This window comes from Coffea arabica, chromosome 10c, assembly GCF_036785885.1.
Source record: "Coffea arabica cultivar ET-39 chromosome 10c, Coffea Arabica ET-39 HiFi, whole genome shotgun sequence".
NCBI classification, from domain to species: Eukaryota; Viridiplantae; Streptophyta; class Magnoliopsida; order Gentianales; family Rubiaceae; genus Coffea; species Coffea arabica.
Window position 1 is genome coordinate 21203259 of NC_092329.1, and position 21377 is coordinate 21224635.

Sequence of the window (21377 nt, forward strand, 5' to 3'; positions counted from 1 at the left end):
TGAATACTTTTGTACGCCACTTTGGCTTGTAAATGCTAAGTTTCAAGATGGGAATGTTTGCTTGGTATTTGATTGGGTTCTGACGGATCGGTTACTATTCATAGCCGACTTCGATTTTATTTTTTATTTATTTATTTTTTACCCGCGTTGGTAAGTTTCGGGATGTATTAGCTCGTCCTATACCGAACCGTTAGTCCTGGCGAGAGCTGGGCAGGCGACCCGCCGAACCCTCTGGTTCGCCTTAGGGGCAGGTGGGGCCGTCACAGGTGGTATCAGAGCCACTTCGCGTGGTCTCTACGCGGAGTGAGACTGGGCCAAGTGGTGTTGTGGTCCTAATTTCATGAATATGTCTAAGTGCTCGTTTGAGCATAAGTTATGAACCGGGCATGTGATAAGTGTACGAATCATTATCATGGGACTCGAGGAAGCTAGGTATGTATGTCGGGTAGGAATCATTAATAAGGATGGTTTACTCTTGGGACCGGCCGGCTCGAGCTGTGAATTATCTTAGATGGGATTCTTGCGCCCGGATACGAAAGATATGAGGGCCTAGGTTAAAAAGGATTTGGTGAACTAGAAAGGCCATTCCTCGGTGGATCGTTTATGTTTATGTTTATGGATCGAAAGTGTCCTCTCGGGTGTACTCCTTAGAACAATATCAAGTCTTTGATCCATTAGAGGACGTGGAAGGTAATAATTTACTGAACCTGGCCAGTGAAGGGGTACAGATCTGTTAGCTAAGTATAATGCTCAATTTAATCCCGGAGTAGTCAATGATAAGGAATTTCGAGGACGAAATTCTTTTAAGGGGGAGAGAGTGTGAGAACCCGTAAATTCCTCTTAATAATTTTCCTAGGGTTTATCCCCTTTAATGGCATGTTTTCTGCATTTTCTGGCTTAGGAAAAATTTTTCCTGGTGAATATTATGAGTAATTATGTTTTTAGATGATTTTTCTAGTATTGGAGAGTTTTTGAAAAATTAAGGATATATATCGGACGTGGGACCCACTAGTGCGAAAAGTTCGGAAAAATTCGGCCAATTAGGTTAAATTTCGGATACTGGTTGAAATTTATCGGGTGTTAAGAGATAAGTAGAGGATGTGAAGTGATTGATGTGAGAGGAAAAGAAAGGGATAGGAATGCATTTAATGAAGTGACAAGTGTCACTCTTCCATCGGTTGGACTTGGTGGACAACTAATCACCTTTTGACTAATTGATTAAATACCCCAAAAATCACCAAAAATTCACTCTTTTCTTCTCCTTGTTGGTCAGCTCTCTCTCTCTAGCAAAGGAAGGAAGAAAACTCTTCAAAGGTTGGCATCCATCTAGCTCAAATCATCCCAAGCAATCCCTTAAACTTGTTTCTACTCCATAAAACCTCTTCATTTGGTGTTGTTTAGTGGTTTGGTGAAGTGTTTGGAGGAGGTAAGGTGTCCTACAACTCTCCCTCTCTTGTTTACTAGGTGAGTGGTGATTGAACTTCCTCCTACACTTAATGAAGCTTAAGTTATGCCTAGTGGGAGCTAAAGTGCTGAAATTTGTGGTTTATTTCTTGGTTTGAGATGAATTGGTGAAGTTTTTAATTTATTGATGATTTTTCTGGTTTAATTTGATCATGATGTTGTGGCTGTCCATGATGGTTGGAAATGATGTTTAATAACTCTAGTAGGTGTAAATGATTGGTAATTGCAACCAATTTTGGGTTTGGAAGAAATCTGGAAAATTAGGGTTCCTTGGTTCTTCATTCTGTCCGAAATTTTAGGTCATAGATAGAGGCCGAATTGGCCTTAGCTCAAAACATGAAAGTTGTAGGGAATGATATTTTAGAGGTTCCTACAAAATTTCAGGTCAATCGGAGTAGTGTGGAATGAGATAAGTCGAAATTACTATTGCTGTTCTGGTTTTACCCGAAATTGAGATTTTCGACTGTAATTGGGTGTTTTGGTTTGAATTGCTTCCGAATTGGTTGTTGAGTACTTCTGATGAAATTTATCCCTGTTTCTTAGCTTTCAGCTGGTTTTGGAATTTTTGGATTTGGACTTGTAGAGCCTGAGTTATGATGTTTCTGCTAGAATGCATTTTGGTGAATCTGTTTTACGTTTTGGATGTGGTATCTAGCATTTTTGACCTGTTTGCACTCAAAACTCGGTTGAGTGACCTTCTGTGATGTTGTAGCCCTGTCTTTTAGCTTCGAAATAGTGGGTCTTTTACCTTCATCCGATAATTCTAGGGCATTCGGTGCCATTACCGCAAAAAGAGGTCAAAAACTATTTTTTTCAAGGCCAATGCTAATTGCATTTCCGAATTTTCTGGTTTTCTCTAATGTTTGTATATGTTTATGGAACCCTATTGGGGTCATATTTGGCATTGATTTACGATTCGTTATCGAGTCTCATTGTACTTGTTTACATGTTTTAAGGCTTACTCTTATTCCGGTCATTTCCTAGCTGACTTTTGTACTTGTACTACTTTGAGCCTAGTGAACGGCTTTTGGGAAATGAGATGAATTTTGTGTGAGATGTTGGGACTGATTTGAGGAAATAATGAAGCCATGATGGCTGGAAAATAGGTAAACGCAAGGGTTATGCTGCCGAAATTTTACTTGAAGGCTAGTTGGATTTACTTGTGATTTGAGCGAAGGGCTTTTGGGTTGTTTGCGCCTAGGTCTTCATGTTATCTTTTCATTTCCAAGAAAATCATGTTTTTGCACCCTTGCATTAGTATTTTTTTTTGGCAAGGCGTACGACGTGTAGTCGAGCCTCATTTGTGCATTCCGTTTACTCGATTTTGGATATGAAACCTTCAATTGGTTTATTTTCATTATTTTAGGGTTTCTTGGCGATTCAGGCCAATCTGAAGTGAAAACTTTTGAAGTTGAGCCAGTGAGTGTACCACTCCCCTCCATTGCTGTTTAACTTGATTTCTGCTCAGCAATCTGTTTATTTGTTTGAGACGAGGGTGTACTTTATCACACTCGTTCTCTTGTCTGTTCATATGCCAATTTACTATGCAAAATTTGAATCTGTTATCTGTGTCTGCATCTGTTCGGATTTCTATGACCTATGAGCTCAGTCCTATGGCTAAGTTATTCGAGTCGGGCCGGCAAGGGCCTGGACGATTAGATAACGAACCACGGTAGTCTGTTCGGGGATTTTGGGTATTGAGACCCTTGATTCCGGGTATACTCGAGTATTACCATTTTGCTCGTTTGAGGTGAGCGGGCCCGGTAAAGGGGTGTTTGGTGGACGGAATTTGGTACGAAGTGGGTCTACGGACTCGTTGGTTCTATATACGTTGACGGAGAGTCAACCGGTTTGGATCAAGTACTACGCTGGAAATTTGGCTCCTGAGAGCCACCTGTATCCTTCCTATGTGAATCATTGGTTACTTTACTTTACATCTGGCATGTGTATCTGATTTGTTAAATGTGAAATGCCATGATTTTTCTGCTATATGTTTGGTACCTCATTGAGCGCAAGCTCACCCCTTTCTGTTCCTTTTGTTTTCCTTACAGGAAAATAAATACTTTTGGACTGGATTTGACAAATGGCTGCCAAATTGAGCTAGTTGAACATATCTTTTGTATAGCTCATGTAATAAAATCTTAAATGTACTTTTGGGAACTGTTTTCCTTTTGATTTGGCAAACCAGACATGTATCCACATTTGAATACTTTTGTACGCCACTTTGGCTTGTAAATGCTAAGTTTCAAGATGGGAATGTTTGCTTGGTATTTGGTTGGGTTCTGACGGATCGGTTACTATTCATAGCCGACTTCGATTTTATTTTTTATTTATTTATTTTTTACCCGCGTTGGTAAGTTTCGGGATGTATTAGCTCGTCCTATACCGAACCGTTAGTCCTGGCGAGAGCTGGGCAGGCGACCCGCCGAACCCTCTGGTTCGCCTTAGGGGCAGGTGGGGCCGTCACAGTCATAACCCCTCATTATCAACCATCATAAACAACCACAACACCATGATCACATTAAACCAGCAAATTCCTCAAAAAAAAATAAAAACTTCACTAAATCACTTCAAATCAAGAAATAAATCACAAAAGGCTTCACTATCACTACCATTAGGCACAATTTAAGCATCATTAGGTGTAAGGGAATAGTCAATCATCACTTACCTAAGAAACAAGAGAAGAGGAGTTGTAGACCACCTTAGCTCTTCCAAAAACTTCACCAAACTCACCACCAACACCAAATGGAAAAGTTGTATGGAATGGAAACTAGTTTATGTGATTGATTTAGATGATTTAAGCTAGTTGAAAGCTTGAAGTTGGAAGAGGTTTTTCTCCTTCTTTGTTAGAGAGAGAGGGCCGGCTATGGAGAAGAAAAAATGAGGGAATTTTAGTGAATTTTGGAGATATTTAACTAAATGGGTCAAAAGGTCAAAAAGTGGAATAGTAACTCTTAAACTTCAACCCATAAAATGGTGACACTTGTCACACCATTAATGCAATCTTATCACTTCTTTTTCCTCTCACATCAATCAAATCTCACTCTCTACTTATCTCTTAACACCCGAGAAATTTTACACAGTATGCGAAACTTAACCTAATTGGCCGAATTTTTCCGAACTTTTCGCACTAGTGGGTCCCACGTCCATTATATATTCTTAATTTTTCAAAAACTCTCCAATACTAGAAAAATCATCTAAAAACTATAATTACTCATAAAATTCACCAGGAAAATATTCCTAAGCCAGAAAATGCAGAAAACATGCAATTAAGGGAACTAAAACCCTAGGAAAATGATTAGGGTTTTTTACGGGTTCTCACAAAAACCTAAAGTGACTTAAGAACCCTAACTCAGCTAGGCTAGGCCTTTGGCCTGATTCCACTACTCAAATCCACTATCTAATGGTCATCTTATAATCGATCCAATGAAGGCTTTAAGCTAGCCCAACAAAACCCAATAAAAGTTAATTAACCAACTTAAGTAATAGTGAGTCTAGACTCTATAAATCGGATCCAACTCAACATGAGGTCTTGGACCTAATTTATTCCTAGCAAATAAAAATAGAAATTTGGAAAACAAACTACTAACTATTACTAAAAGATTCAATCTCTTGTAGTCCAAAACATGGCCCATAAGCAGCCCATATTTCGTATCACTTTGAGTTGAATAGTGATTGTTGATTGTTCGAGACCGAGTTTCCCTACTAGCCCTTAGTCATTATTCAAATGGCACGTGGCATGAAATCTTTATTTGATGGTGCTAAAGGTTTAGTATAGGATGGTATGACTTATGAAGAAGAATTCTAGCTATAACCTAGTACTTGGATGGTGAATTTGTAGCTTTTAAACCACTATGCCTTGTTAACGCCTAGATCACTACTTATACGTGGATTTTCACTTAAAACTAAGGTGCTTTAAAGAACGAGTGACTTTTCTTCCCGAGTCGCTTGTTGAATATTTTGACAAGAGTAAACGTTATTATATCATCTTACTATATTCTTGCCTCAATTAGAACCTTATTTTTTTTGTTTAAATTTGTATTTTTGACTTTATTGTCAAAAGTTTTCCCTTATGGTTTGAGCAAGAATAGGTGATACTTTTTGATTAAAAGCTTGCACTTGGAGAGGGGTTTGGCTTCTTTATTCCAATGTTTTAAACGGTGAACTTCTTTAGTTCACTTATCCTATGTGTTTGATCACAGGTTTCGAAAGCGAACCCGTGGACCCTTTCACCGAGGAAAGTTAACTTTTTTCCATGCGGTGAGTATTCTAAGTGCATATTGCACTTCATACTTGCTTGACATGCATGTACCCTATGAAATTGCCTATTATTGAACTGTTTGATATTTGACTTGGGTGAGCATGTACTTTAACTTGCTCAACCCCTTTCTTACTTGTACTTGTCCTGTTAGTCGTTTGGGCTGTTATCCCATCGACTCTTTATTGTGAATTGTTATTCTATGACTATTTGATTGGTTGGTTGGGCTATTTTCCCACCAACACAACTGCATGTTGGGAATTCCAAAAACCCTGTTGGCTAGTTAATTAAGTCGAGCCGGTAAGGACCTAGTCGATTAGATAACGAACCCTAGGTCAACTGTTTTGTCGAGTGGAGTGATATCTCCTCGACTAATTGGTATGCTCGAGCATTATCACCAGTATTTATTGTGGCGTGCGGGCCTAGTATAGGGGTGAAATGGTGAACAGGAATTGGAGTAAAGCGGTGTTCTAGGTTATTGGTTTGATAAACGTTGACGAAGTGTCAACCACCTACGAGATGCCCGAGCTACATGGATTTGGCTTTTGGAAGCCCTTGTATCCTTGAATTGGATTGTTACTTCTTAACTTGCGCTCCAAGTATTTGTCTTATTCTTTCTTGAATTAGTCTTGAATTAAATGTTCTTGTTGGTTAGACTGCATGATTTTCTTAGAACCTCATTGGGCAAAAACTCATTGTATGTTTGTTTTCCTTAACAGGGGGAAAAGTGTTAGCACCCTGAGAGAAGTGAGCATGCCAGCACTTGGTATATTTTGTATTTCATCCTTTTGGGATGTAAGCTAAATCTTGAATTATGATTAAGACATTTTGGGGATGAACACTTCAGCTTGTAATAGTTAGTATTTATGGGTGATATTGAATGATTTACTCGTACTTCTTGTCTTGAGGTGTTAGTAAGTCTTGGCGAGTGTTGGACAGGTAGCTGCCGACCTCTCTGGTTCGCGTTAGGGGAACGTAGGGTCATTACACAAACCTTAAGTGGACACTTGAAAACAAAGAAAATTTCAGTGTGATCTAATAGAAGTTCTTATTTAGATAGTTTGGATTGTTATCGGAAATAGATTGCACCATCTTCTATGGATGTGTACATTAAATGTTATCTGTTTATTGAAAATTATATAATGAAGTGAAAATAGTAGGTTTTCAATTCCATACATAGTTTTCTTGAGAGATTATATTATTGGTAGTCTATTCATTATATACTTCTATGTTTTTATAATGTACTCCATATACAAAAGTGATTCTCTCTCTCTCTCTCATTTCTCTCGATGTACTCTTTATACAAAAAGTTATCTTTCATAATGTATTTTCAATTGCCAGAATTTTAGGGTTTGCTTTCAATAGCCATGGCTTTCTTTCAACCGCCTAGAGTGCAATTGTGGATCCATCTATTCTAGCAAGATCTTTTGGTGCAAAATCCATTGCGATAGTCCTTATAGGTTCCAATTCTTCTTCTTTATATCGCGCCCCATTTTTAAAAATAAAATAAAATAACGAGTTTTAAGAAAATGGGATTTTTTTGATTTACTTTTGAGTGAAAATGTTTGAGTTAAATAATTTGTAAAGAATAATGTGAGAACCCGTAAATTCCTCCTAATATTTTCCTAGGGTTTTTCCCCTTAATGGCATGTTTTCTGCATTTTCTAGCTTAGGAAAAGTTTCTTGGTCAATTTTATGAGTAAATATAGTTTTTATATGATTTTTCTAGTACCAAATAGGTTTTGAGAAATTAAGAGTGTATACCGGAAGTGGGACCCACTAGGGCGAAAAGTTCGGAAAAATTCGGCCAACTAGGTTAAGTTTTGGATACTGGAATTAATTTATCGGGTGTTATGAGATATTTAGAGGTACCAAGTGGATAGGTGTATGAGAGACAAAAAAGTTAGGCAAGTCATTAAATAAGATGACAAGTGTCACCATTGGATTGGGCTTACCTTAAGACTTTCTTACCATTGACTTAAATAACCAAAAATGACCCAAAAATCTTCAAAAATCCTCAAGAAGTGGCCGGCCCTCTCTTGCTCTCTTTCTCTCTCTCCTACTCCAAGCACAAGGAAGAAAACACTTCAATCTTGTTCCAAATCATCAAAACCAACCATCCAACTTTGATTTTGCTCCATAAAACACCTTCAAGTAGTGGTTGTGAGTTGTTTTGTGGAGTTGTTTGGAAAGTTAAGGTGGTCAATAGCTCTCTCTCTCTTGTTCTTAAGGTAAGTTGTGAAGAACCACCCTCCTCCTTTAATTGATGCTTAAATCATGCTTAGTGGTAGTATAAGATGCAAATTTATGGATTAATTCTTGATTTGTGGTTGAAATGATGAAGTTTTATTATTTTTGGGGATTTTTCTGTTTTAATATAAGCATGATTGTGTGGCTAGCTATGATGATTGGAAATGGTATATAATGACTTAAGGAGGTGGGAAAAGTGATTAATTGCAACCAATTTCTGGTTTGGAAGAAATTTCAGAAAACTAGGGTTCTTGAGGGGGCATTCTGTCCGAAATTTTAGGTCCTAGATAGAGGCCGAATTGGCCTTAGCTTAAAACATGAAAGTTGTAGGAAATGACATTTTAGAGGTGTCTACAAAAGTTCAGGTCAATCGGAGTAGTGTAGAATGAGATAAGTCGAAATTACTATTGCTGTTCTGGTTTTACCTGAAATTGAGAAGTGCGTCTGTAATGGGTTGTTTTGGCTGGAATTGCTTCCGAATTGGTTGTTGAGGCCTTCTGATGAACTTTAGCCCTGTTTCTTAGCTTTCAGTGGGTTTTGGAATTTTTGGATTTGGACTTGTAGAGCCTGAGTTATGATGTTTCCGCTAGAATACGTTTTGGTGAATCTGTTTTATGTTTTTGATGTAGTATATTGCATTTTTGACCTATTTCCACTCAAAACTGGGTTGAGTGACCTTCTGTGATATTGTAGCCCTGTATTTTAGCTTCGAGATGGTGGGTCTTGCACCCTCATCCGATAATCTTAGTGAAATTGGTACCATTACCGTAAAATGAGGACAAAAACTGTTTTTTCAGGGCCAAAGCTAGTTACATTTCCGAAATTTCTGGTTTCCTTTAATGTTTGTATATGCTTATGGAACCCTATTGGGGTCATGTTTGGCCTTGTTTTATGACTCGTTATCGAGTCTCATTGTATTTGTTTGCATGTTTTAGGGCGTGACGGTGGTGCACAATGTTCTTTTGACGGAAGTGCATGAAACCACATTTGCTAGCTTGGTGAGTGTACTACTCACTTGTGTGCTATTATATGACTTTGATATTTGAACTTGAGATGTTGAATGTTAATTGATTGGAGTGAGAGTGTACTTTATCATTCTCACTTATTGTTTCTGTAACGCCCCCACTTCTCCCTAAGGCGAACCAAAGGGTATCCGCGGGACGCCTGCCCAGCTCTCGCCAGGACTCACTACAATCCATCATTCAAAAGCTCGAAATACTTTAAGTAACTTCAATACATAATTAAAGTACTCCAAATATCTCACACTTACAATTATGCAGCTTCCAAGCTTAAATACAACCCAACGGAAAAGGGTACAATAGCCATCCGTTATAATATAACTTAAAGTTTTCAAAAGAAAACAATCTAGTACTACTCACGAGCACCCTTGGTCTCGAACCCTGTAAAAGAAAACCACAACGTGGGATGAGCTACACAGCCCAGTGAGGTTCCAAGACACTCTAACAGTTCAAATAAATCAAGTAAGTTGGGCATATCATATGCATGGTTCAATGTTACACAATGGCGTGTTATCATGAGGTGATAATCATTGTACGAGTAATTTGAGACATTTATCATGGTATGAGACATTTATCATGAGACAGGTATCATGATATAAGTACATTGGTCAGGTAACAGGTATGGAGCATATCACAGGCATAGTTCAGGATTTCATGTTGACATTTTAGCATGAAACAATTATCATGATACAAGGTAAACATATACGGTAGGATACGGTGTTCCAGTGGAACTCTGTCGGTCATCTGCACCTTATGATTTCTGATCCCCACGGTACGGTCTGGCCATCGCCTTATCCCTCCAGTGGTAATACTCGAGTATACCGAAACGGTGGCCCAGGGTTCCAACCTACCCGACCGAGCCCAGTCCTGGCTCGAGTAGGTCAGTAACCAAGGGCAGGGCCCAAGTTCAGCTTAGAGCTTACAACATGCACAGGTAACCAAGTAATTCGACAAAAGGTAAAATTCATCATTTGAGTAGGTCGAGTCAGGTAAAGTACACACTCGCCTAATAATGATGGACAGCTTCATATAACATGTGATTCATGATAATCAAGTAATCAGGTGGTCAAGTAACCAAGTAAGTTGGTGATCACGTAAGCAGATAACCAAGTAAGCAAGTAACCAAATAGATTAGAAAACGGTAAGTAAACACGGTTAACGGTAAACGGTAAACGGTTAACGGTAGTAATTACGGTTAATTGGTAGACATATGTCATTTCAATAGGCCGCCATTGGCCGTTTTTCACTTTCACCACGTAAGAGTCGAGGAGATTTACTCCAACCGACTTATGCTTCCATAGCATAATTAATCATTTAAACACATCATGTAAATATGCTCTCCAAACATTTCATATCTAGTATTTCAAGTAATCACATAAGTATGCTCTTTAAGCATTTCATATCGAATAGTTCAAATATACCTACTTCAGGTGTTTCATGTCAAGTAATTCAAGTATACATTATTCCAATTACGTATTCCTATATGGAACACTCACCTAGTCAAAACAAGCGAGTAGTTCTTAAACAAGCGTCTTAGGTGTCCGCTCCGAGTTCCTCTGGGAGATTCCCTCGAGTGCCTGAGCAAACAATAATCAACTACCACTCAAAATCATTCTAATTATCGAGGAAAATTGTACACTAGTACAATCTAAGAAATTAACGCAGAGACGAGTCTAAGAGTTCGTGTAACTCGAGGTTCAAAAGTGGGTTTTAAAATACAAGACAAATCTGATTTCCATCTTTGAAATCAAATGTAAAACGATCAAATGATATTGAAGGAAAATGGAGGGTTTGAAACCCTTAGTTTCCTTTAAGTTAGAAAATTCCAGATTTAACAAGCAATATTTGAAAAAAATCATATTTCACTCTCCACAAGTCCAAAATTGGAAAACTTGGTACTGTTGGAATCCTCTTTCAAAGTACTAAAAGTTCTTAGAAGACACTTTTCCACGAATGTAAGTGAAAGGCACTCAAATTTTGGCTCAAAGTTGGTAACTTGAATTACCAAGACAGATTTAAGTTGGTTTTTGGCCAACTTTAGAAATTCGGCAAAAATTCACTTGTTTTGAACTAACCTTTGAAATTTGAAAATCAATTAGTGTTGCAATCCAAGAGTATAACAAAACAAGCGGAACGAGAAACGGAGTTTCGAGCACCAAGATATAGTACCTCCAAGTTGCTGAAAAAGTTAAGACTGTTGGGCTATTTTCCAGGTTTAAAACTAGATTCGAAATATCATTTGGTCATCAAGTTGGCATTAGAAATACATCAAACTTGGTACACTAAATCTTCCATGTGTGAACAACATTTCTACTAAGTTTCGTACAAAAACTCTCACGGTAAGGTAGTCATTAAAACAACCAAAGTTTATGAAGAGTTTCAAGGCTAAACTACCTTCTCACTTTTCTTTCGTTTACAAACTTTTTGTACCATGAAATCAGTTCCAAATCTCTCCATTATTGAAACCAAGAGTTCATAAACATCCACTGAGCAATTTAAAGACCATTGACATCCAAATTCTAGAAATAAAACTCTCCAAATCAGATTTGACCATTTGGCTAAGAGAAAACGAAAAGTTTTCCAGATTCGATGAGCGAATTTTGTGACATCATTTGCATATCAAAATGGTCTTAGAATATTACCAAATTTTGTACAATTAAACCTCCATATGAGGATTACTCTTCTATCAAATTTCATTTGAAAATTCACACGGGAAGGTAGTTAACTAAACCATCAAAGTTCAGGAAATTTCCCAAGGTAAAACTGTCTTCTAGCTCTTCTTTCCTTTTTAAACATTTTGTCCAAAGCAACCAACCCAAATCTGGTTTATTTGTGAAACAAAGTCCAAGGAACATCTAATCTAAAGTTTGGTAGATGTCGGACATCAAAGTTTCCAAAACAACAAGTCCCAAATCATTGTTAGTTACAAATCTGCCCAAGTGGAAAATTCTATCACTGTAGCAGTTTCAAACTTTGGCCACAACTCACTCAATTCAACTTGGAATTGCACGTGGTTGATGGCGTTGGAAAGCTCTCTTATAAAGCTGAATTTTCTCAGAAGAAACCATTTTCAAATTCCATTCACAAATAGCTCGTTTTTGAGCATCAAGAAGCAATTTCTGTCCTGTCTCCTGGAGAGCAACGAAACAGGACAGTGATATTCAATCGAATGGTGTGGCTCACTCAAGTGGAACCAGAATGTGAAATTGGTACCGATGGAAAGCTAGGAATGTCTAGTTTCCAATGCCGCAAACGGCACTTGATTTCGACATCGGAACAAAGAGTTATGGCCGTTACAAAATGACTGCCTGGGCAATACGGGATTCATTTTCCAGTTTTGCTAACTTTGGAAATCAACTCATTTGACCAACCAAATCATGTTATTTTTCAATGAACTTTTGTACACACTTACAATAATAGATAAACAACATAATCAATTCATTAGAATCTCAAAATCTGGCACGAAAACGGTCGGACAAGGCAGGGGTAAAACGGTCACTTTTGCTCCAAGCACCTCCTTTGATTTTCTACCAACAATACAACATTAATCTACTAATATAAGCACTAAACCACCATTAATTTCATCATCCAACATCAAATCAGCAACAACCCAAGAGTGGGAGTTCATAGAGCCCACTTTCACATTTTATACCATAAACAAGGCTACCCACATGATTATATAACCTTATATGTGCAATAAATCTTACAAAAACTAAGATCTATGGGTTGGATGATTTGCTACCTTCTTGGATGATTAGATCAGAAATTTTGGTCACTCTTTGCTCCAGAAAACCGTGGCTTTTCAGCTCCCTTTTGCAGCTCAAAATACTCCTCAAGTGTTAAGCTAAGTGTAGTTCGAATTTGGAGTGAATTGGAAGAGGTTTGGTGAAGATTTGATGGAGGAATTGGAAGAACTCTTGAGCTGTTTTTCTTGCTTTGTTGTTCGGCCAGATGAGGGAGCAAGAGAGAGAAATTGTGGTCTGAAATGAGGCTTCCAAAGGAAGCTTAATGACTAAGGATTGGGTGCACAAAAGTCAACCGCAAAAAGTGCGCGCACGCGCGCGTTTTGTGCTCGATTCCTCTCGCGTTTGTTTCACTAGTGTACTAAACTTCTAATGCATTTATATTCATATAAATATTATTCACTCTTAATTGTCCCAAAATAAGGGTCTAAAGTTCCTCAATTTAAATTGCGCGTGTGAAAACGCGTATCTCCAATTTAAGCGCAATAACGCGAAACTTCCGAGAAATTCTTATAACGATAGTACTAATAACTATCACTTGAGTATTTAAACATTAAAATGCCTAATTTAGGTCCATTGTACATGTCTCCAATATTTCAAACCTATTGTACTCTCAATCGATCAAGATTTCCAAAGACGTGTTCACTATTTTTACAAAACGAGCTTCCGAAAATTAATTTTTGAAACAAGTCATTTTAAAAATATAATGAAACTATATTTCCATGTAATTAGGTCTCAAGAGCTTAGAAAATAATATTCGGAGTAAAAGACCAAATAAATAATTAAATAAGCTAGAAATAGGAGATTAAATAAGTAAATTTTACGAGTCCTCACAGTTTCGCATGTTATTGAAAAGTTATTGGAATGTTATATGAGATGTTATATGAAATGAAATGCATGACTTGGTGTCGTTTGGACGAGTCTCCAACGACTACAAATGTTATCAATGAACTCAACCCATTGGTAATTGATTGAATCGAGCCGGCGAGGGCTTGGTCGTGCCAATTAATGTGCCTTGGGGCAATGTTATTTGGAATCTTGTAGTATGAGAGACTCTTGATTCCGGTTTACTCGAGTAATACCACAATGCAAGTGTTTGGATTTCGGGCCCGGTTGGGGAATGTTAGGTGGAAGGTATGGAAGTAAAGTAGAGTCTACGGTTGGTTATTGTTGAACATTGACGGAGAGTCAATGACGTCCGATCAAGAAATGCAAACGAGGAAAAGGGCTCTTGAGAGCCATCTGTATCCTTTTATCACCATATTTGACGTGTGCCTTTGCTTATTTTTATTATATTGATTGAAAGCTTGATGCTTATATGCACTTGGTTGCGTAAGTGATAGTATCTCACTGGGCAATTAGCTCAACCCGTTTCTTTTGTTTTCCTTATAGGAATATGACTTTTTTGGAATGAATCTTAATAGATGGTTGCCGAATGAACTAAATGTATATTTTTTTGTATTGTGTATGCAGTGAAACCCTAAATGTATCTTTAGGGCCGTTTTCACTTTCAATTTGGCAAACCTTGTATATATTCACTTTTGACAACTTTTGTATGTCACTTTGGATTGTATTTGATAAAGTTCAAGATATGAATGTTTGTTCGATATTTGGTTGCGTTCTGACGGGTCGGTTACTATTCATGACCGACTCCGAATTTCATTTTTTTTAATTTTGGGTTATTTTGCCCTTTTACCTTGTTTACGCGCGTTTATAAGTTCCAGAACGAGATAGATCGCTCTAAACTGCACCGTTAGTCCTGGCGAGAGCTGGGCAGGCAGTCCGCTAACCTCTTTGGTTCGCCTTAGGGGAAGGTGGGGCTGTCACAGGTGGTATCAGAGCCTAGGTTTGAATTAGCCTGGGTGTTATATGTGACGGCCCCACCTCCCCCTGAGGCGAACCAGAGGGTTCGGCGGGCCGCCTGCCCAGCTCTCGCCGGGACTCAGTCGTTCACTACAATCCTCAAATATATTACAAGAATAAACCTCAAATATTACAATGTAAATCTCCAATATTTACATATAAACAAAACGAAGCGGAAACTAATTCCAAGCGTGGAACGTATGTATACATCCGATCGATTCCAAACATTCATTACAATCCCTAATAATAACTATTACACAAAAGGAAATCCAAATTCAAACCATACACGAGATAATCCATCCATTCACATGAATAAGCACAACAAGTCCTGCCTTCGCCTTGAGCCCTGTGGAGGGGAATAAAATATTTTTGGGGTGAGCTAGAAGCTCAGCGAGTAACCAAATAAAACCAGTAATCAAATATCTTTCACAATAATTCATTTCGATGATGTCATGATGTCATGATTCAAGTATCAAATGCACGTATTTTTGCTCTCGTGAGCCAGTGAAATCATTGAAACTAAACACCCAACGCTCAAACAGATCACGAAACCATAAACATTAAAGGGGAGCAGCATCGGTGCTCCAGATCATATCACAAACTCACGAAAGTGGTGGAGACGTTGGTGTCCAGCACAAGACTCCTCAAGAACTCATTAAAGCCAAACCATGTCAAGAACTCGTATGCGCGCACACATGATATGCAAACCAAAGAAACAATGCAAGGAACATTTCAAAAGTAACTTTGGAAACAGTTTAGGGTCACTCACCTCCATGGCTCAGAAATCATCCATCATATAACATTGCCTTGCTCAAATCCAAGTCTTAGATCACAAACTCAAAGCAATCAAACCCTTTAAAAGTTCGGACAGCACTTCCCCTAAATTTGCTTACTTTTCCAGCCATCATGGCTTCATTATTTCCTCAGCCAGTCCCAAAGGCACACACAACAACAGGTTCATCCAATAGTCATTGAGCAAGCTCCAAGTAGTACAAAGACAAGTCAAGCTAGGAAGAAGTCCGGAAATGAAAGTTAAGCTCAAAACCAAAAAAACAGGTTTTGACGTCATTTTGCGGTAATGGTACCAAAGGCACTACGATTGTCGGATGAAGGTGCAAGATACACCGTATCAAAGCTAAGAGATAGGTTTACAATATTACAGAAGGTCACTCAACCCAGTTTCGAGTGTAACCAGGTCAAAAATGCAAGATACCACACCAGAATCACAAAAACAGATTCACAAAACGCATTCTAGCGGAAACATCATAACTCAGGTTCTCCAAATCCAAATCCAGCAATTCCAAAACCAGATGAAAGCTAAGAAACAGGGCTAAATTTCATCAGAAGGCCTCAACAACTAATTCGGAAGCAATTCCAGCCAAAACAACCAATTACAGACGCACTTCTCAATTTCGGGTAAAACCAGAACAGCAATAGTAATTTCGACTTTTCTCATTCCACACTGCTCCGATTGACCTGAACTTTTGTAGACACCTTTAAAATGTCATTCCCTACAACTTTCATGTTTTAAGCAAAGGCCAATTCGGCCTCTATCTAGGACCTAAAAATTCGGACAGAATGTTCATCACAAAACCCTGATTTTCTGAAATTTCTTCCAAAACAGAAATTGATTGCAATTAATCACTTTTTCCACCTCATAGAGTCCTTAAACATCATTTCCAATCATCATATATAGCCACACAATCATATCCATATGAAAACAGAAAAATCCCCAAAAATAATAAAACTTCATCATTTTCAACCAAAATCAGGAAATCAACCATAAAATCACTTATTCAACCACCAGCAATCACTAATTGAACATTATCAAGATCAAAGGAAAGGTTCCTTAGTCACTTACCTTACAAACCCAAGAAAAGACCCAACTTAGCACCTTTGCTTCTCAAACCACTTCACTACACACCTTAATACTACCAAGAGAAAGGTTTTTATGGAGCAAATCCAAGTTTAATCGGTTAAATTGTTTGATTGAAGCAAGAAATGAAGAAGTAAGATGAAAGCTTTCCTTTCTTCCTTTCTTGAGAGAGGTTCGGCCATGAAGCTTGGAAATGGAGCAATTTTTTGGTAAAGTTTTAGTTTATTAAGTCAAATGGTAAGACATGGCATAAAAGTCAAAAATTCCACCCAATGGCCAAGCGACACTTGTCACTTAAATAATGAATCTCTATCTCTTTGTTCCCTCTCACACCAATCCATAAATATCTCTTAACACCTTGTAGAAAAATATCACTTAGCACAAAACTCCAACAAGTTATCAAAAATATATTACATTTACCGCACTTGCGGGTCCCACGTTCAAAATACGCTCTTAATTTCTCAAAAACTAACCGATACTAGAAAAATCATTTTAAAACTATCTTTGCTCATAAACTTTATCTGGGGAATTTTTCTAAACAAGAAAATGTAGAAAAGGCGGGCGATTAAATAAATAAACCCTAGAAAATTAGAAAATTTTCGGGTTCTCAAACTCATTTTTTCCGGGGCGTCACATTATAGAATTGCTTGATTTGAGGGTTCTTTGTTATGGCTTTTAAGCTTATTTATGCTTATTTACACTTTTGGTGTAGGATGGACGGATCTAGTGGACCGAGTGATGGCCCTGCAGGCGAGCGACCCCGTGTAGCGCTCCCAGTGATCCCGTACCAGATTCGGCCGAGAGGGGCCGTCTTGCGTTGGAGTCCGGCGAGTCGCCTTCGTCGGTGTGAGTATCGCCACGCCTACGCCTACCCTAACACCTTAGTGTTGGCTGTGGCAAAGGAGCGGAAGGCGTTGGCGAAAGATAACGCTAGGCTTGAGACTGAGGTGAAGCAGTTGAGGGCAGATAATGAGAAACAAGCTAAGCGCATTCAGGATTTGAAGTATGATGTACTAGAGGTTGAGGATAGAGTTGATTGTGACGGCCCCACCTCCCCCTAAGGCGAACCAGAGGGTTCGGTGGGCCGCCTGCCCAGCTCTCGCCGGGACTCAGTCGATCACTACAATCCTCAAATGAATTACAATATAAATCTCAAATATACATCACATGGTCCACAAACATACATCCAAGTCTCCAATAATTACATGTCACAAATGCAGCGGAAACTGATTCCAATCGTGGAATGTATACTTACATCCATATCAATTTCAAATATTTATACAAGACCAACTCGTACATAAAATAGATCCAAACTTAAACTGTACACGATATAAGCCATCCAGTCACGTGAATAAGCACAACAAGCCCTTCCTTCGCCTTGAGCCCTGTGGGGGGGGAAATAAAACATTTTTGGGGTGAGCTAAAAGCCCAGTGAGTAACCAGTAAAATCAGTAATCAAATAGTTTTCACAAAAATTCATTTCATTGATGTCATGGTTCAGAAATCAGATGTACGTATTTTTGCTCTCGTGAGCCAGTGAAATCATTGTAATGTTTTAGAAGTTCAATAAGTAACCGGGGGTAAAAATGTAAATTTGTTACAGGTCAACATTTGCACAGTGAGAGTAAAACAAAAGCAGAAAATGACACCACATGGTAATTCCACAAAGCTCAATGAGCTAAAATCTCAATAAGGTTCCAAACATGAAATTTCATAACAAAGCCAACACATTAACCATCAATAATCAATAATTCAAGAAACATTTACAATGGAAAGCGATAGTAACATATTCATTAAAAGGATACCGCTCACATGGAGCTATTCATTTGTTCGTTCCCCTGACATTTCCCCTTATTCCTCCAATTATTTGAAAATTTCATTTTTATAAATAAACCCTCGTTCATCTTTTTATTCGTTCATCCCCTTTTCCGGACGTTGACCGGACTCCACCCATCCGACGTTGGCCGGACTCCACCCATCCGGACGTAGCCGGACTACAAGGTAATACTCGAGTATACCAAATTCACCCAGGGTCACCATATCGCCCGACCGAGTCCGCTTCTGGCTCGAGTCGATTGGTAACGAAGGGCAGTGGCCAGTTCAGCCAAAAGGCTTACATCATGCGCAACTAGCATTTAATCATTAATCATTGAAAATTCATATTTATTTAGGTCGAGTGCGATAAAGTACACACTCGCCTAGAAAACTATTTTAACAATCATCGAAAGTACTTAACACATTTTCAATTAATAATGACAAGCCAATAAGTCAAGAATTACAGCAACCAAGGGACACTCATATGCAAGTACGCATGATATGCAAGAAAACAGTTCAAAAGTAACTTTTGGAAACAGTTTAAAAGTAAATAATGCAGGAAACGGTTCATAAAGAACTTCAGAAATAGTTTGAGGTCACTCACCTCAATGGCTCAGAAATCATCCATCATGTATCATTGCCTTGCTCAAACCCAAGTCTTAGATCACAAACTCAATGCAAACAAATCCTTTAAAAGTTCGGACAGCACTTCCCCTACATTTGCTAACTTTTCCAGCCATCATGGCTTCATTATTTCCTCAGCCAGTCCCAAAGGTACACACACAACAACAAGTTCATCCATAGCCATTCAGCAAGCTCCAAGTAATACTAGTGCAAGTCAAGCTAGGGGGAAAAAAATCCGGAAATGAAACTTAAGCTCAAAACCAGAAAAACAGTTTTGACGTCATTTTGCGGTAATGGTACCAAAGGCGTTATGATTGTCGGAAGAAGGTGCAAGACCCACCGTTTCGAAGATAAGAGATAGGTCTACAACAATGTAGAAGGCCACTCAGTCCAAATCCTAGCACAACTAGGTCAAATGTGCCAAATACTCAACCGGAAACACCAAAAACAGGTTTACAAATCACATAATGCTGTAATTACTATAACTCAGTCTATACAGGTCCAAATGCCGAAATTCCAAAGGCATATGGTAGCTAAGACATCCAGCTACATTTCATCAGAAGACACCAACACCTAAATCCAAAGCAATTCCAGTCAAAATGGCCAAATACAAGTGCAGTTTTCGCATTCTGATCAACCCAGAACAGCAACAGTAAAATCGGCATATCTCACTCTACACTAATCCAAATGACCTGAAATTTTACAGGCACTTCAAACTCATCAATACCTACAACTTTCATGTTTTGAGCAAAGTCCAATTCGGCCTCTAACATGGTGAAATAAATTCGGGCAGAATGAAGAACTACAAAACCTAATTTTCTGAAATTTCTTCCAAAACAGAAATTGATTGCACTTAATCACTTTTTCCACCTCCTAGAGTCATTAAACATCATTTCCAATCATCATACATGACCACCCAATCATATCCCTATGAAAACAGAAAAATCCCCAAAAATAATAAAACTTCACCAATTCAACCAAACTCAAGAAATAATCCATGAAATTGCATCTTATAACACCACTAATCATGAATTGAACATCATTAGAGGAAGGAGAGGTGTTCATCCACCACTTACCTTAGCAAAACAAGAGGGAGAGCTACTTGTCACCTTAAGCTTCCAAACAACTTCACCAAACAACTCACTATCACTAAAAGAAGAGGTTTTATGGAGTAGAAACTAGATCAAGCAAGTGTTTTGGAGGATTTGAGCTAGATAATTGCCAAACTTTGAAGAGGTTTTTTCTTCCTTCTTTGCTAGAGAGAGAATCAGCCAAGAGGTTGAAGACAAGAATGAATTTTGTGTGATTTTTAATATATTTAAGCAATTGGTCAAAAAGTCAAGAAAATGAATAGTAAGTCATAAGCTATTTCCAATACAATGGTGACACTTGTCACCTCCATAAATGCAATCTTATCTTTTCTTTTTCCTCTCACATCAATCAATTCACATCCTCTACTTATCCCTTAACACCCGATAAATTTTACACAGTATCCGGAATTTAACCTAATTGGCCGAATTTTTCCGAACTTTTCGCACTTGTGGGTCCCACGTCCGTTATATATTCTTAATTTTCTAAAAACTCTCCAATACTAGGAAAATCATTTTTAAACTATTTTTGCTCATAAACTTTATCTGGGGAATTTTTCTAAACAAGAAAATGTAGAAAAACGGGCGATTAAAAAAAATAAACCCTAGAAAATTACAAAATTTCCGAGTTCTCAAACTCATTTTTTTTTCGGGGCGTCACATTGATGATCTCTGTACCCAGCTTAGGGAGGCGCGTGAGCGCGAGTCTAAGAGGGCTCGAAAGGTGAAGAATCGAGCCGCTGCGATCCTGAACCTCTGCGCCGAGGTGGTGGAGGGAGTGAGCGACGAGGACTCCTGTGCGGGGTCTGAGGTTGGGGTTGGATCCACTCCGTCGGGTGGGTCTCATAGCTCGTCATCGGTCTAGGTTACGACTCCTAGAGTTGTTGTGGATAGTTTTGGTCTTGTATATAGGGCGGATAGGGAGTAGGGCCTTAGCTAATCATTTTGTACGGCTAGATTAGCTACGTGTATATTTTTTTTGACGAGGCCATTCCCTTGGGGATTGTCCATGCTTGTACTTGACTTGACTGATTGTATATATGTGTGTTGTTTGTCTTGTTTGTAATGTATATATGTGTGTTTGGAAAGTTTTGAGTTTACTTACATGCATTGTTTTATATTGGTTTAGTACCATTGCCTAGATCATATAAAGTATGGAAGGAACACGTAGTGGACGGGGACGTGGGCGCGGAAATAGACAACCCACACCGGATAGGGGTATTGGGGAAACTTCTACGGGACCTAACCCTGACCCCAATGTGCAAATCGCTGCCGCTATGCAGCAAATGACTAACTTGCTAGCACAAGTGGTGCAGCAACAAGGCCAGAATACAAACCCTAATCCTGGAAACCCTGGTAACCACATCGAGAGTGAAG

The 21377-nt window shown here is 38.5% G+C and overlaps 1 long non-coding RNA gene across 1 annotated transcript; it reads right to left on the bottom strand.

Moving 5' to 3' along the window:
- Nucleotides 1-9136: 9136 nt before the first annotated feature.
- On the bottom strand, nt 9137-13079 carry LOC140015582 (uncharacterized). The gene is made up of 3 exons (XR_011822229.1): nt 12734-13079; nt 10488-10568; nt 9137-9372 (listed from the first exon to the last, which is right to left on the bottom strand). It is a non-coding gene; the product is annotated as an uncharacterized lncRNA (long non-coding RNA).
- Nucleotides 13080-21377: the final 8298 nt, after the last annotated feature.